We start from the raw sequence: 14165 nt of genomic DNA on the forward strand, positions 1-14165 counted from the left end.
CGTAGAGATTAGCCGAGGGGAGGGAAGAGGCTGACCTGTGATTGACGCAGCTCGGGGTTTTGATAGCCCTGGAAATGGAGGTAGAATAGTGGGGTTAATAATAGTAGTAGTAGTAGTAGTAGTAGTAGTAGTAGTAGTAGTAGTAGTAGTAGTGGCTTAGATAGGCCTGGAAATAGGGGGATAGTTGTTGTAGTAATGGTAGTAGTTGTAGTAGTAATAGTAATGGTAGTAGTAGTAGTAGTAATGGTGGTAGTAGTAGTAGTAGTAGTAGTAGTAGTAGTAGTAGTAGTAATGGTGGTAGTAGTAGTAGTAGTAGTAGTAGTAGTAGTAGTAGTAGTAGTAGTAGTAATGGTGGTAGTAGTAGTAGTAGTAGTAGTAGTAGTAGTAGTAGTAGTAGTAGTAGTAGTAGTAGTAGTGGTGGTGGTGGTTATAATTTGTTTGTCTATACATATACACATACATGCATATTCTCTCTCTCTCTCTCTCTCTCTCTCTCTCTCTCTCTCTCTCTCTCTCTCTCTCTCTCTCATTTTCTTTCATTTTTCTTTCCCTTCTCTTCTCTTCTCTTCCCTTCCCTTCCCTTCTCTCATAGCCTGTCAATCACACACACACATAAGAACATAAGAACGCAGCAAGAGGAGTTTGGTAGGGCGGTGAGCCTCTTTGAGGTAACGCTCCCCCCCTAAACTCCTCACCCAATATCGCTCACCATGAATGAATCATATTTATTTTTTTTTTTTTTAATGTGACAATATTGCACCACACCACATGATAACTGCTTCATCCACTCCTCCCACCACCCCAGTTAGTAAAAGCCAATTTTTTACCTGTGTCCCTGTTGATGAATCTGAATTTATCAGTTTAAACCTGTTACTACCCCCTGCGGTTCTCTGCCAAAAAAAACCCCTATGAATGTCTCCTCATTAAAGCCCTTCATCCATTTATAAACCTCGATCACACACACGGTTCCCGTCTCCAATAAGTGAATTCCGGAATGATGAGCAGAGAGGAGGAGCAGTTAACGTGGTCAACACCGGTACGAGGTGCAGAAGGAAGGTACGGTAGCAGTGATGAAGAAACTGAACAAAATAGGGCATTCTCTGGCTTCGCCAGCCGAGAGACAACTATTTACAAACGAATGTTAATGCTGGAAAGAAAACTGGACAAGTGGATCGGAATGATAAAAAACAGAGAGATGGAGGAATTCCATAGAGACCTTAAAGCTAGGGTTCGGGGATTGGAGGAACGGGAGAAGCAACTGATCAAAGAGAATGAAGAGTTGAAGGGAAAAGTGGCAGAATATGAAAAGTCGATGAAAGATGGACTGGGAGAGGTTATAAAGGAAAATGAAAGTTTAAAGAAATTAGTCGCCCTGGAGGAGAAAAGTCAGGGAGGAGGTATTGGGTGAAATGAAGACCTGGAAAGTGGAGAGTGAGAAAGCAAACGTGAATCTTAGAGAGGTAATCCAGCAACAAATGAAAGAAGATAAGGAAGATGTAGAAAAGGAAGTGGTTAAGGTAATAAAGAAAAATGAAGAACTAGTCAGGGAAGTTGCAGACAAGAAGAAGAGTGTGATAGTATTTGATTTGAAGGAAAAGACAATCACATATAAGCCTAAAAGAGATAAAGAGGAATTGAAATCAATTAAGGACCTACTAAAAAATTTAAATGATGACGAGCAACAAAGTATTGAGGAAGAGGTGGAGGAAATCCACAGGATGGGTCCATACACAGAAGGAAAGACCAGGCCAATAAAGATAAAGTTAAGATCACAGAAGGCGGCTGAGGATATTTTGTACAGAACAACTAAATTAAAGGAAACAGAAGATTGCAAGGATATATATATAAAGAAAAATAGAAATGAAGAAGAAAGAAGGAAATGGAACGAACTACTAGCAGAGGCGAAGGAGAAGAATAATGAAAGATCTGTGGAAGAAAAGGAGATATTTTTTTGGAGAATAGTAGGGGACCAAGTCAGAAAGTGGTACACAAGAGAGAGGATAAAGAAGAACGAAAGTTAGAAAAGATAGATAAGAGTAAATGTTTAAGAGTGATGTATACAAATGTAGATGGATTAATAACTAGTAAATTGGAACTGCAAGATTTCATAAAGGAGAAAGAACCAATGATCGTATGCTTAAAGCAAACCAAACTAAGCTATTAAATTAGAGATAAATAAAAACTATGATATATGGAGGAAAGATAGAATGGGCAAAGGGGGAGGTGGAGTGATGATAATGACAAAAAAGGAGTTAGCAGTGAAAGTGGTAGAATACGGTGAAGGTAAAGCTGAAATTGCGCAAGTAAATGTGTAAACCAATAACAAGGAAAGGTTGACAATTATAACCGCATATGTACCACCCAGAACAAACTCGTGGTGTAAGGAAGAGCACGACACTGTGATCAATGACACTATACGGAGTTTAAGCAAAATACTTAAGGAAGACAAAAAAGTTATGCTAGTTGGTGACTTCAATTGTAAAGAGATTGACTGGGAGACATTCGAGAGTAATAGTGGAGATAACGCATGGGGAGATAGATTCCTAAGATTGATGATGGAGAATCTTATGATACAAAGAGTGAATGAACATACAAGATATAGAAGTGACGATGAACCGGCAAGACTGGACCTAGTACTAACAAAAGGAATATACATCAAGGATGAACTAAGGTATGGATGTCCACTGGGCAAGAGTGATCATGTAACCATAGAGATTGATACAGAAGTGGAGGTTACTAAAGAGGACGAATCTTACAAATCAAACAGGCTAAACTATATTAAGACAGACATGGAAAACCTTCGGAAGTTTTACGAGAAAGTGGAATGGGATGAGTTACTGAGAAAAAATAAAGTACAAGAAAAGTATGATATCTTTATGGAAGCCTATAACACTGGTGTCAAAAAATATGTACCCGTATATAGACCCAAAGTTAAGGGTAGGAAGGACTGGTTTAAAGCCAAATGTGCAAACGCAAAAGAAAAAAGGGACAAAGCATGGAAAAGACTAAAAAGAAGGAAGAATCAAAGAAACAAAGAAGACTTCAGATTGGCGAGAAATGAATATGTGAAAATAAGGAAAGAAGAAGAAAAGGGATATGAGAAGGATATTGTGGAAAAATGCAAAGAACAGCCCAAGTTGTTTTACAGATTTATAAATGGGAAGACTAAACCGAAAGAAACAATAGAAAGACTGAGAGACGGGAATGTGGAAGTCAATGACCTTAAAGGTATGGCAGAGTTATTAAATAGAAAATTCCAGCAAGTCTTTACCAAAGAAACAATCTTTACTGCGCCACAAGAGAATAAAATAGAAGTTCATATGGAAGAGATTATGGTAAACAAAGAAGAGATCTATAAATTACTGGGAGAACTAGAAGAGGGAAAAGCAGTAGGACCGGATGGAGTTTCTGGGTATATTTTAAAAAAATGTAGAGATGAATTAATTGTTCCAAAATACGACATCATAAGATGCTCAGTAGCAACAGGTACGGTGCCCAATGAGTGGAGAAGGGCTGAAGTGGTCCCCATATATAAAAGTGGAAGGAAAGATGAACCTTCAAACTACAGACCCATATCCCTGACAAGTGTTTTGTGCAAAATATGTGAGAAAATAATAAAGAAGCAGTGGACTAAATTTCTAGAAGAGCATAAGTTAATTACCAGCAAACAATATGGATTTCAAAAGGGCCGATCATGTGTTACAAACTTACTCAGTTTTTACTCAAGAGTGACAGACAGAACACAGGCAAGGGATGGATGGCTTGATTGTATTTATCGAGATTTAAAAAAGGCCTTCGACAAAGTTCCACATACAAGACTATTATGGAAACTGGAAAATAAAGGAGGATTGAAAGGAAATATGAAAAAATGGATGGCAAGCTACCTAATGGGAAGGAGATGAGAACTGTGGTCAAGGACATAAAATCAGAATGGAGAAATGTAGAAAGCGGAGTACCACAGGGTTCAGTATTAGCACCGATAATCTTCCTGGTATATGTAAATGACATGGCTGAAGGAGTTAATAGCTACATAAACCTGTTTGCTGACGACGCTAAATTACAAAAACATATAAAAAACAAAGAAGATTGTGAAATATTGCAAGAAGACCTATACAAAATTTGGAAATGGAGTATGGATTGGGAGATGGAATTTAATGTGAAAAAATGTCATGTTATGGAAATGGGTAAAAGTGAAACAAGACCAATCTGGATATACAAAATGGGAAATGGTGAAACATTAAAAAAAGTGCATGAAGAGAGAGACCTGGGAGTAGTGATGAGGGATGATAATCAACCAGAGAGTCATATAAATCGGATCTTTAGAGACACATATAACCTGGTGAGAAATATTGGAGTGGCATTTAACTACATGATGAGAAGGCTAATCACTACCATGATTAGACCAAAATTAGAATATGCAGAGGTAGTGTGGTCCCCCCATAAGAAGAAGCATATAAAGAAACTAGAAAGAATACAGAGGATGGCATCAAAAATGGTCCCAGAGTTGGAGGGATTAATATACGAGGAAAGATTAAAGGAAATGAACTTAACAACACTGGAACAAAGAAGAGAAAGGGGAGACCTAATCCAAATTTATAAATTATTAAACAAAATAGATGAAGTAGATAATGAAGAACTGCTACTAACAGAAGGAAACATAAGCAGAAATACAAGAGGACACAGTAAAAAATTGAGAAAGGGGAGATGCTTGAGAGACACAAAGAAGTATAGCTTCCCGCAAAGAAATGTAGAGGTTTGGAACAGTCTGAGCGAGGATATAGTATCAGCGAGGAGTGTGCAAAGCTTTAAAGATAAGTTGGATAAATGCAGACACGGAGACGGGACCACACGAGCATAATGCCCAGGCCCTGTAAAACTACAACTAGGTAAATACAACTAGGTAAATACACAAGAAAGAAATTAGAAAGTTGGAAAGAATACAAAGAGTAGCGACTAAATTACCGGAAACTCTGAGAGAACATACTTATGAAGAAAGACTGGAGAAATTGGGACTAACAACACTGGAGAGCAGAAGAGAGAGAGGGGACCTAATAGCATTGTACAGGATACAAGAGGGATTGGAGAAATTGGACAGGGAAGACCTAGTGGAACGTGACAGAAGTGTGACAAGAGGCAATGGTAAGAAATTGAAGAAGAGCGACTGTAGGAGAGACATCAAGAAATACAGTTTTCCATACAGAAGCACAACAACATGGAACGGACTTGACGAGGAGGCTGTGTGTGCAAAAACAGTTCACGAATTTAAAGCCAAACTGGATAATAAGCGTTATGGAGACGGGACAGCACAAGCCTAGTATGGCTCTTTTCCTGTATTTCACAGCTAGGTAAAGACAACTAGGTAAATACACACACTTAGAAACATATGTCAATGGAAACTGACACAGCTAGATAACCTAAGCCCCATTTCACTTCCCCCCCTCCTCCAAGCCCTGTTTCACTTCCCCCAGCTCCACTCAAAGCCCTGTTTCACTCAACCTCAGACACCCCTAAGCCTTGTTATAACTTCTCCAGGCCCTGTTTCACTCCCCCAGCTCCTCCCAAAGCCCTCCCTGTTTCAGTCACTCTGGGTAGCGTCATCTACTCACTTGGTGCCTCCGAGCAGGTGTTCATGGTGACGACAGCGGCGCTCACACACTCAATGAAGAACACCTGTGAGTTATGGTCCCCTGTTCCTGCTTGTCCATCTCCTGAGAGCCCTGCACCATCCTGGAAGGGGTAAAGGGGATGGTAACTGACTGATGGTGAGAATTATTAGGGTATAAGTAATGGTGAAGGAGGAAACAGAAGGAGAACCAGATTCTTAAACATTTTGGTGCCCACACACACACACACACACACAATGACAAGGCTTTCATAGGAGTTGTGATTATTTCCAAGGGTAGTTTCTTAGCCCGGTAGCAGCGACGGGCCAAATGTGTGGCTTTACCGTGTGTAGCAGCAACAGGCCAAATTTTTGCCATGATTTAAACCCCAGAAATTAGATGATACATAAACTGATCACAAATGCATTGATATATATTATGAAATGGTTTGTGTGAGTGATGATTTTTTTCTCATTTTTCTCGCTTAGAGTGGCATTTAAGATCCACGCAGCAGAGCTTTTTCCACTGGGCTATCAGAATGGTGAGTCTGCATGTGTGTGTGTGTATTTACCTAGTTGTAATTTTACAGGCCTGGGCTTACGCTGGTGTGGTCCCGTCTCCGTATCTATAATTATCCAACTTTTCCTTGAAGCTCTGCACACTCTTCGCCGATACTATTTTTTCACTTAGTCTGTTCCAAACCTCTATATTTCTTTGTGTGTGTGTGTGTGTGTGTTTCTATGCTAATTCATGTTCATCAGTAAGAGCATGGCACTTCAGCAATTATATCTTTTTTTAGGACAAATTTTGACTAATATTATCCTTTTTGGTAGCCTGAACTTTTGGCCTAAGGAAAAGAAAATAACTGAACAGAGAATTGAAGCAAGCACTCCACCCCTTACCATGGTCCCCCTCATCCAGTGTGCTGTACTCCTCGCCCTCGGCCTTGCCCAGCGCCCACGGACACCTCCCCATGGCCGCCAGGGTCCACAAAGTCCAGCATCTGTGTGGCAAAGTCCAATTAGTATATCTGTGGGAGATTTAGCACCGGAGAGTACATCACCTTACCCTAGTGTTGGGTTTGCTAAGTATTATAAGGATTCTTAACTAACTCCAGCCATATATTTAAACTAACACAGCCATATATTTTCAACCCTAGTCATATATGTATATTTTAACTAACCCAGCCATATATTCTTTTAAGCCTAGCCATATATATTATAACTAACTCCTGACCAGCGACTCCCCAGGTTCCCACACACATTTGTGGCTATTTTTTCAGTTGTTTGGATCACTCCACTCTTTGCTATTAGTTTCCTGGAGCTTTGAAGGAGTCCTGGCCGTGTCAGCCGTGAGCCATTGAGGCCGTGACATCCAAACCAGTAACCGGACACACTGTTGGCACCCCAAAGAACACGCCTTACTATATGCTACCATCTCGACACACCATTAAGCTAGTTGTCACACACAGCCTCAGTGTCTTGTGGCAGTAATGTTAGGTAAGGTTACTGTAGTGTGCGTTAGGTTAGTTGAGTTAATATTGTTCCTTCAGCCTCAGTGTCTTGTGGCAGTAATGTTAGGTAAGGTTACTGTAGTGTGCATTAGGTTAGTTGAGTTAATATTGTTCCTTCAGCCTCAGTGTCTTGTGGCAGTAATGTTAGGTAAGGTTACTGTAGTGTGCGTTAGGTTAGTTGAGTTAATACTGTGTCATGCCCCGGCAGTTTATTTTATCCTTTTTCTAGTTTCCTACACGTCCTCTGCATGTATCGAAACACACACCCGGTCTGAGTTAATATTCTCCACCCACACAGTCCTTATCTGACCTGCTTTAGACTGAAGTGCACAGGTCCACAGTTCATATGATCCATCAACTTATGTGACGCCGTCACACACTTTTAGGGTAATATTCATGAAAGTGTAGCCTCCTCTGATGGCGGCGGTCCAGCCGGTGCTGCGAAATACCTCCTGCAGAAATAAGGTATACATGGGGTCCAGGTTAGGAGGTTATGTAACGTTCGGTTGGAGTATGTAGTTTAAATACGCTCCCCCACCCAAAACCCTCGATTGCATGGCCGTCTCTTCAACCTATGGGACAGACACAAGGATGGCGACCCGTGCACTGAAGCATTTCTAAGAGCTTGAGCAACAATAGTTGGGCTTGGACCTAACCCAACGTCCGCGGCAATGAATGATTCATAACTGAGACTAGAAGAGGCGGCACGCAGGAGCAGCATGTTTTTTAACACTCAGATTTTTTACCTGTGCACTGTTTATTATTACCAATATAGTATACATACCTCTTATGGAAGCTTTTAGTACGTATATATTCAATTCCCTTTTTGAGCCATTATATGGCCTTTTATTTTGTTTGTATTGATAATATTTGTCACTCAACAACGTATAATATCAAAGCAATAAAACGAAATAATTTTTTCTCATTTTATGGGCAAATAAAAATATATACAAAAAAAATGCAACCTACCATGACCCCTTTCTCTAACAAAGGACATCACTGTATACGGGTTAAAGGATGCAGATGTTTTTTGTTAATATTTTTAGAATTTCAATAGGTTTTTTTGGTGAGTAGCAGAACCTCTTCTTTCAAGTGGCGAAACAACTAGCACGCGAAATCACGGAGGTGTGAACACCCACAGGTGGCAAACCGGAAAGTGTCAAAACCTCTACAACCCGAGTGTCCCTATCTTTTCTAACATATCCTTGTTGGGTGCAGTAAACCACGTGAGTTAACACAGGTTCACCTCACTGCTGAACCAGACCATTTTTTTCTGAGGGTTTGGTGTGTCTTGAAACGGCCACAGTCACCTCTAACACTTGCCTGCTGCATCTTGACAGGCTTGGGATGACCACCATGCAGGCACCCCCAAGAAAGCCTACCACCGCTAGAGACCACAACATAAAAATTAAATAAATAAATAAATGAATCTAATGGGGCCTCACCTACAGGGAGGTTTACACCCTTGCCTCTCCTTAGGGTCAATATAATACAGGGGAATACACACAAAACTCCTCCCTGGCATGGGGCACACCAGGGAGGAAAAGTATAGAATAACACCCAAAGAGCCAACACCCCAGTATGTGTCCCGCTCTCCACACACCCCTGTCCCTGCTCCTGCCCCTGTGGTATCATCCCTGACTCTGCCCCTGCCCCTGCCCCTGCATGCTTGGCTCAACACACACACACACACACACACACATCCACCACCCTTATAGATCACATTTGGTCCACGTGTTGAGAACAACGTAGGAAATTATGTAATCAAAACTGATATTACTGATCATTTTCCAGTGATATCTTTATTTAAATGTAATAATATTCCATCTCCTCCCACAGTCATAACGAAAAGAACGTTCACCCAGGAAGCTTTAGACACATTTAGTGCTGCACTTTCTCACACAGATTGGTCTGATGTCATAAACTGTACATGTCCTAACAACTCCTATAATCTATTTTACAACAATTTCAAAACAAATTATGATAATTGCTTCCCTAAGAAAACAATTAAAGTTAGTAACAAAAATAATTGCAGTCCACACATTACTCCAGCATTAAAGAAGAGCATTAGAGAAAAACATAGACTTGAAAAACTAGCATATAAATGGCCTTTAACTTTTCGAGAGCAATATAGGACTTTCAGAAATAGACTAACATCACTTTTAAAAGAAGCAAAGAAGAAGTATCACCAAGACCAACTATTAGCTAGCCAAGGCAACCCTAACTCTCACTGGAAGTCAATAAATAACTTATTAGGTAGATCTACAGATGGTAAAAACAGTGAAATTGAGCTACGATCAATTTGTTATAACATTCAGATAAATTTAATGAACATTTTTGAAAGCAAGTCAGCAAGCAGCAGAAACTGTAGGTAATGAATTTTTAAATTATTTACACAACTCTCCCAATTTTTCTATGTATTTATTTCCTGCCACAAACTTAAAAATTGAAAAATATATTACGGCATTTAAAACTTCTTCCTCCGGATTTGATGATATTTCCCCAATTGTTTTGAAATGCACAGCTAGTAATATATCCATTCCATTAACACACATAGTGAATCTGATGTTAAAACTGGAATATTTCAGATGCACTTAAAAAGCCAAAGTTGTACCACTACTTAAATCAGGCAGTAGATCCGATATTAAAACTATAGACCTATTTCAATACTTCCAGCATTTAGCAAGGTTTTTGAAAAAGTTATTACTTCCCGTCTTGTAATTTTTTTTTAAAACAATAATCTACTCACAGACTACCAGCATGGGTTTAGGGCAGGTCGTTCCACAGAAACAGCTATTTTACAGTTCATATCTAATGTATATCAGTATTTAGAAAAGAAACATTATTTAATTGGAATATTTTTAGATTTATCTAAGGCATTCGATACATTGAATCACAAAATTTTATTGAGTAAGCTAAGTCACTATGGCGTTAGAGGTATTCCCTTAAAACTATTTGAAAGTTATTTAACCAATAGGTCACAAGCTGTATATTGCAACGCCACGTATTCTTCTTTTAGGGCAATCAACAAGGGTGTACCGTAGGGGTCAATATTAGGACCGATACTCTTTCTCATCTATATAAACGACATTGTTAATGTAAGTTCTAAATTCAAATATACGATTTATGCTGACGATACAAATCTTTTATTAAATTATGTAAACATTAACGATCTTCATATAAATTTAGTTACAGAACTAGAAAAATTAATTATTGGACTAAAATTAATGAATTGAGTCTGAATATTGCAAAAACTAATTACATATTTTTTCAAAATCGTTCATTACAATATAACATTCCTCCTATAACCATAGAGGGAAACACATTAGACAGAGTAAATTTCACAAAATTTTTGGGTGTTTACATAGATGAGAATATGAATTGGAATCAACATATTTCATTTGTCACAAATAAATTAGCAAGGATGTGCGGTATTTTATACAGAGTCCGCAATAATCTCACACCTGAATCCCTCACTAGTATTTATTACACACTTTGTTATCCCCATCTCACCTATTGTGTATCAGTCTGGGCCTGTACTTGGCAGTCCTTCATTAAGAAAATATCAGTAGCTCAAAATAAAAAAATTTAGGTGTATATTCTATATGAGTAGGTTTGAGTCAACACGAAATATAATTAAAACACAAAATTTTCTTAGTTTTCCAAATATTCATAAATATTTTTTATTGTTAAGCATTTACAAGTGCCTTACACAGTATTGTGGAGGTCAGCCTTTCAGACTGGTACACACATCATAAACATTCGAGGTAATGATATCAATCTCATATGTCCACAGTTCAGAACTTCTCTCTTTAAGCACAGTATATTATACTCAGGTCCCCAAATGTGGAATTCATTGCCTCTACATATTAAGACTCTTCTCAATCATATAAATTTATCCATTTTTAAAAAATCTGTGAAAACTTATTTATATAATTGTCAAAGTAGTAATCAATTGTAGTGTGTGGTATGAACTTAGTTTCACAAGTGTAATGTTCATTATTATTATTATTATTATTATTATTATAATTGATATTGTTATTGTTACTCTCAGCAACATATTATTATAATTATTCTTATTGTTCTATACGTTAGTTAATAATATATTAGGTACCAATTTTGTGCCAATGTAAACATTAAATAAAATAATATAATTCCATGTCTGTCGGGAAGCTTCGGCTTGACAGGCTGTGCCATTGCCATGTTTTATGTTATATTTATATATAACAATATTCTTATATTTTAAAGGCAATAAATATTTACTTACTTACTTACACACACACACGTCACCGCTGCCATCCCTCTGCCCACAGCCCCTGCCTTGACCCCTGCCAGAGTGTCCTCCCCTGAACGCCTGCCTCCTCACCTCAGAACACACACACACACACACACACACGTCACTGCTGCCATCCCTCTGCTCACAGCCCCTGCCGGAGTGTCCTCCCCTGAACGCCTGCCTCCTCACCTCAGGACACACACACACACACACTTACACTTACACTTAAGAGAGGCGGCCCCTTGGGCCGCCTCTCTGGCAGGCTTGTCACGACACCGCCACCCGAGGCTGTCAACCTTATTTTCCACAACTATCACCTCCTCCACGCCTTCATTGACATAGGCAACCTTCAAGAGAGCAATCAAGACACTAGTAGCCGACACAGCCAGCTCCATCCATCACAAATTATATTTTTTCATATTTTTCCATGTTTAACGCCTCATTTCACCGTCCACACGATTCCTAAACCCTGAACAAGACGTCACCTCCTTTGCTTCCCTCCCCGGCACTGTAGATTAGGAAATAATAATAAAAAATAACTATTCTTAGCACCATCACGCTCCCTGCCCGCCGCCACCCTGTCCATGTTTTCTGCTATTTATCACTTGTCTCGCCTTGATTAACTCTCCTCGCCCGGCCTAATGCCTGATAACACGACTACCTACCTTGCTTCCATCCATGGCCGTCTGTGTCGTCCTGGATTACAAGGATATTGGCCGACACGCGGAACGCCGTCCACCTCGGATCAGCTGACAGACGAAGATGGCGGGAGGAAGGAGGAGGAGGCGATGCAAGGCGGCCACATTTTCACCGTCATATGCCAAGTGTACACCTAAAAACTACCCCCTCAACCTCATTTATAAAATTTACTTGTATTTCTTGTTATATTTGTTAATTGTTGATGGTTCGTTGTAATAGTTATGGGCCAGAAAATGGAAGATAGATGGTGGTGAGGATGAAGACTTGGCACCTCTGCAAGGGAGCATGTGTATAATTGTTTTTTTCCTGGCATATCTGTTTGGTGTGTTTTCTTGTGTTTCAGGCTGTGGATAACTCTACCAAAGTCAGGAGGAAAGAAAATCAGGGAAAAGAACAGAAAAATACGAAGAAGAGAAGAAAAGATGAAAAAACATGAAAGAATCCTCCCGGGTCATGACTTCACGGTTGATTTTTCCTCATTAAATTTCTCCTCCTCACATTTCTTAGTTAATCTTTCTTCTTCACGTACCTCCCTTCTCCCTTGTTGTTTACCTGCAACAATAAACTATCAATCATCAATCACAGCTCTCTGTATACAATCTGTTTCTACCTCACAATTGCTCCTCATTTCTCGATTCTCCTTATTTCTTTGTTAATCTTTTCCTCATTCACCTATAAGCTCACAAGTGTGTCTCATTTCTCTCTACTCTACGGTATATCTCATGCTATAATAAAGTTCTCTATGGCTCTCTGTATATTGTCTTTATCTCACAGTTGTTCCTCATATAGTATACTATAGACCTGTACCTCGTAAATGTTTAATCCTCGATGATCTTACAGCTATTCCTCCAGCTTTAGTAAAGGATCCGGCTATATATTGGTTTCTTTAGTTTTCGTAATCTATTTACCTCACAATTTTTAATTCCTCATTTAATCCTCATATTTCTTTGTTATTTTTTTATATTCTCATTCACCTCACAACTGTTCCTCATTACCTCATGATATAAAGTTCTACTTCTTTAGCTTAACTAATCTGTCCTTAATTACCTCACATTTCTTCCTCATTTCTGTCTCTCTGATCTCTGTGTCTTTACCTCACAGATCATCATTTCTCTCTATCTCATAATTCTTGCCTTATGTCTCTCTTATCTCTCTGTGTCTTTACCTCACAGTTTATCATTTCTCTCTGTCTCTTAATTCTCGCCTTATTTCTATGTATATCTCTCTGTTATCTCGATCTGTGTAGCTATTCTGTCTTTACCTCACGCACTGTTTATCATTTATCTCTGTCTCTTAATTCTTACCTTATTTCTATGTATATCTCTCTGTTATCTCGATCTGTGTAGCTATTCTGTCTTTACCTCACAGTTTATCATTTCTCTCTATCTCTTAATTCTTGCCTTATTTCTATGTGTATCTCTCTGTTATCTCGATCTGTGTAGCTATTCTGTCTTTACCTCACAGTTTATCATTTCTCTCTGTCTCTTAATTCTTGCCTTATTTCTATGTATATCTCTGTTATCTCGATCTGTGTTGCTATTCTGTCTTTACCTCACGCACTGTTTATCATTTCTCTCTATCTCTTAATTCTTGCCTTATTTCTATGTATATCTCTGTTATCTCGATCTGTGTTGCTATTCTGTCTTTACCTCACGCACTGTTTATCATTTATCTCTGTCTCTTAATTCTTGCCTTATTTCTATGTATATCTCTCTGTTATCTCGATCTGTGTAGCTATTCTGTGGTCTTTACCTCACGCACAGTTTATCATTTCTCTCTATCTCTTAATTCTTACCTTATTTCTATATATATCTCTCTGTTATCTCGATCTGTGTAGCTATTCTGTCTTTACCTCACGCACTGTTTATCATTTATCTCTATCTCATAATTCTTACCTTATGTCTATGTATATCTCTCTGTTATCTCGATCTGTGTAGCTATTCTGTGTCTTTACCTCACGCACAGCTCATAATTTCTCCCAGTCTCATAATTGTTGTCTAGTTCTGTCTCTGTTATCTCTGCTGTGTATTCTATCTTGATATCTTCTTCATATTTAGCTAGATCGCCCTCGTGA

The 14165-nt window shown here is 38.9% G+C and overlaps 1 long non-coding RNA gene across 1 annotated transcript in view; it reads right to left on the reverse strand.

Moving 5' to 3' along the window:
* LOC127001085 (uncharacterized) overlaps window positions 1–12177 on the reverse strand; it is a 13836-nt gene extending 1659 nt beyond the window's left edge. Inside the window, exons 1-4 of the long non-coding RNA XR_007754673.1 lie at window positions 12058–12177; window positions 6506–6606; window positions 5607–5727; window positions 1–68 (exon numbers count right to left, since the gene is read on the reverse strand). The exon at window positions 1–68 is cut by the window's left edge and continues 106 nt beyond it. This is a non-coding gene — a long non-coding RNA (uncharacterized LOC127001085). The remainder of the gene's footprint in view (window positions 69–5606; window positions 5728–6505; window positions 6607–12057) is intronic.
* Between the last annotated feature and the right edge of the window lie 1988 nt (window positions 12178–14165).

The sequence above is a fragment of the Eriocheir sinensis genome, chromosome 20, assembly GCF_024679095.1.
Source record: "Eriocheir sinensis breed Jianghai 21 chromosome 20, ASM2467909v1, whole genome shotgun sequence".
Classification (NCBI taxonomy): domain Eukaryota; kingdom Metazoa; phylum Arthropoda; class Malacostraca; order Decapoda; family Varunidae; genus Eriocheir; species Eriocheir sinensis.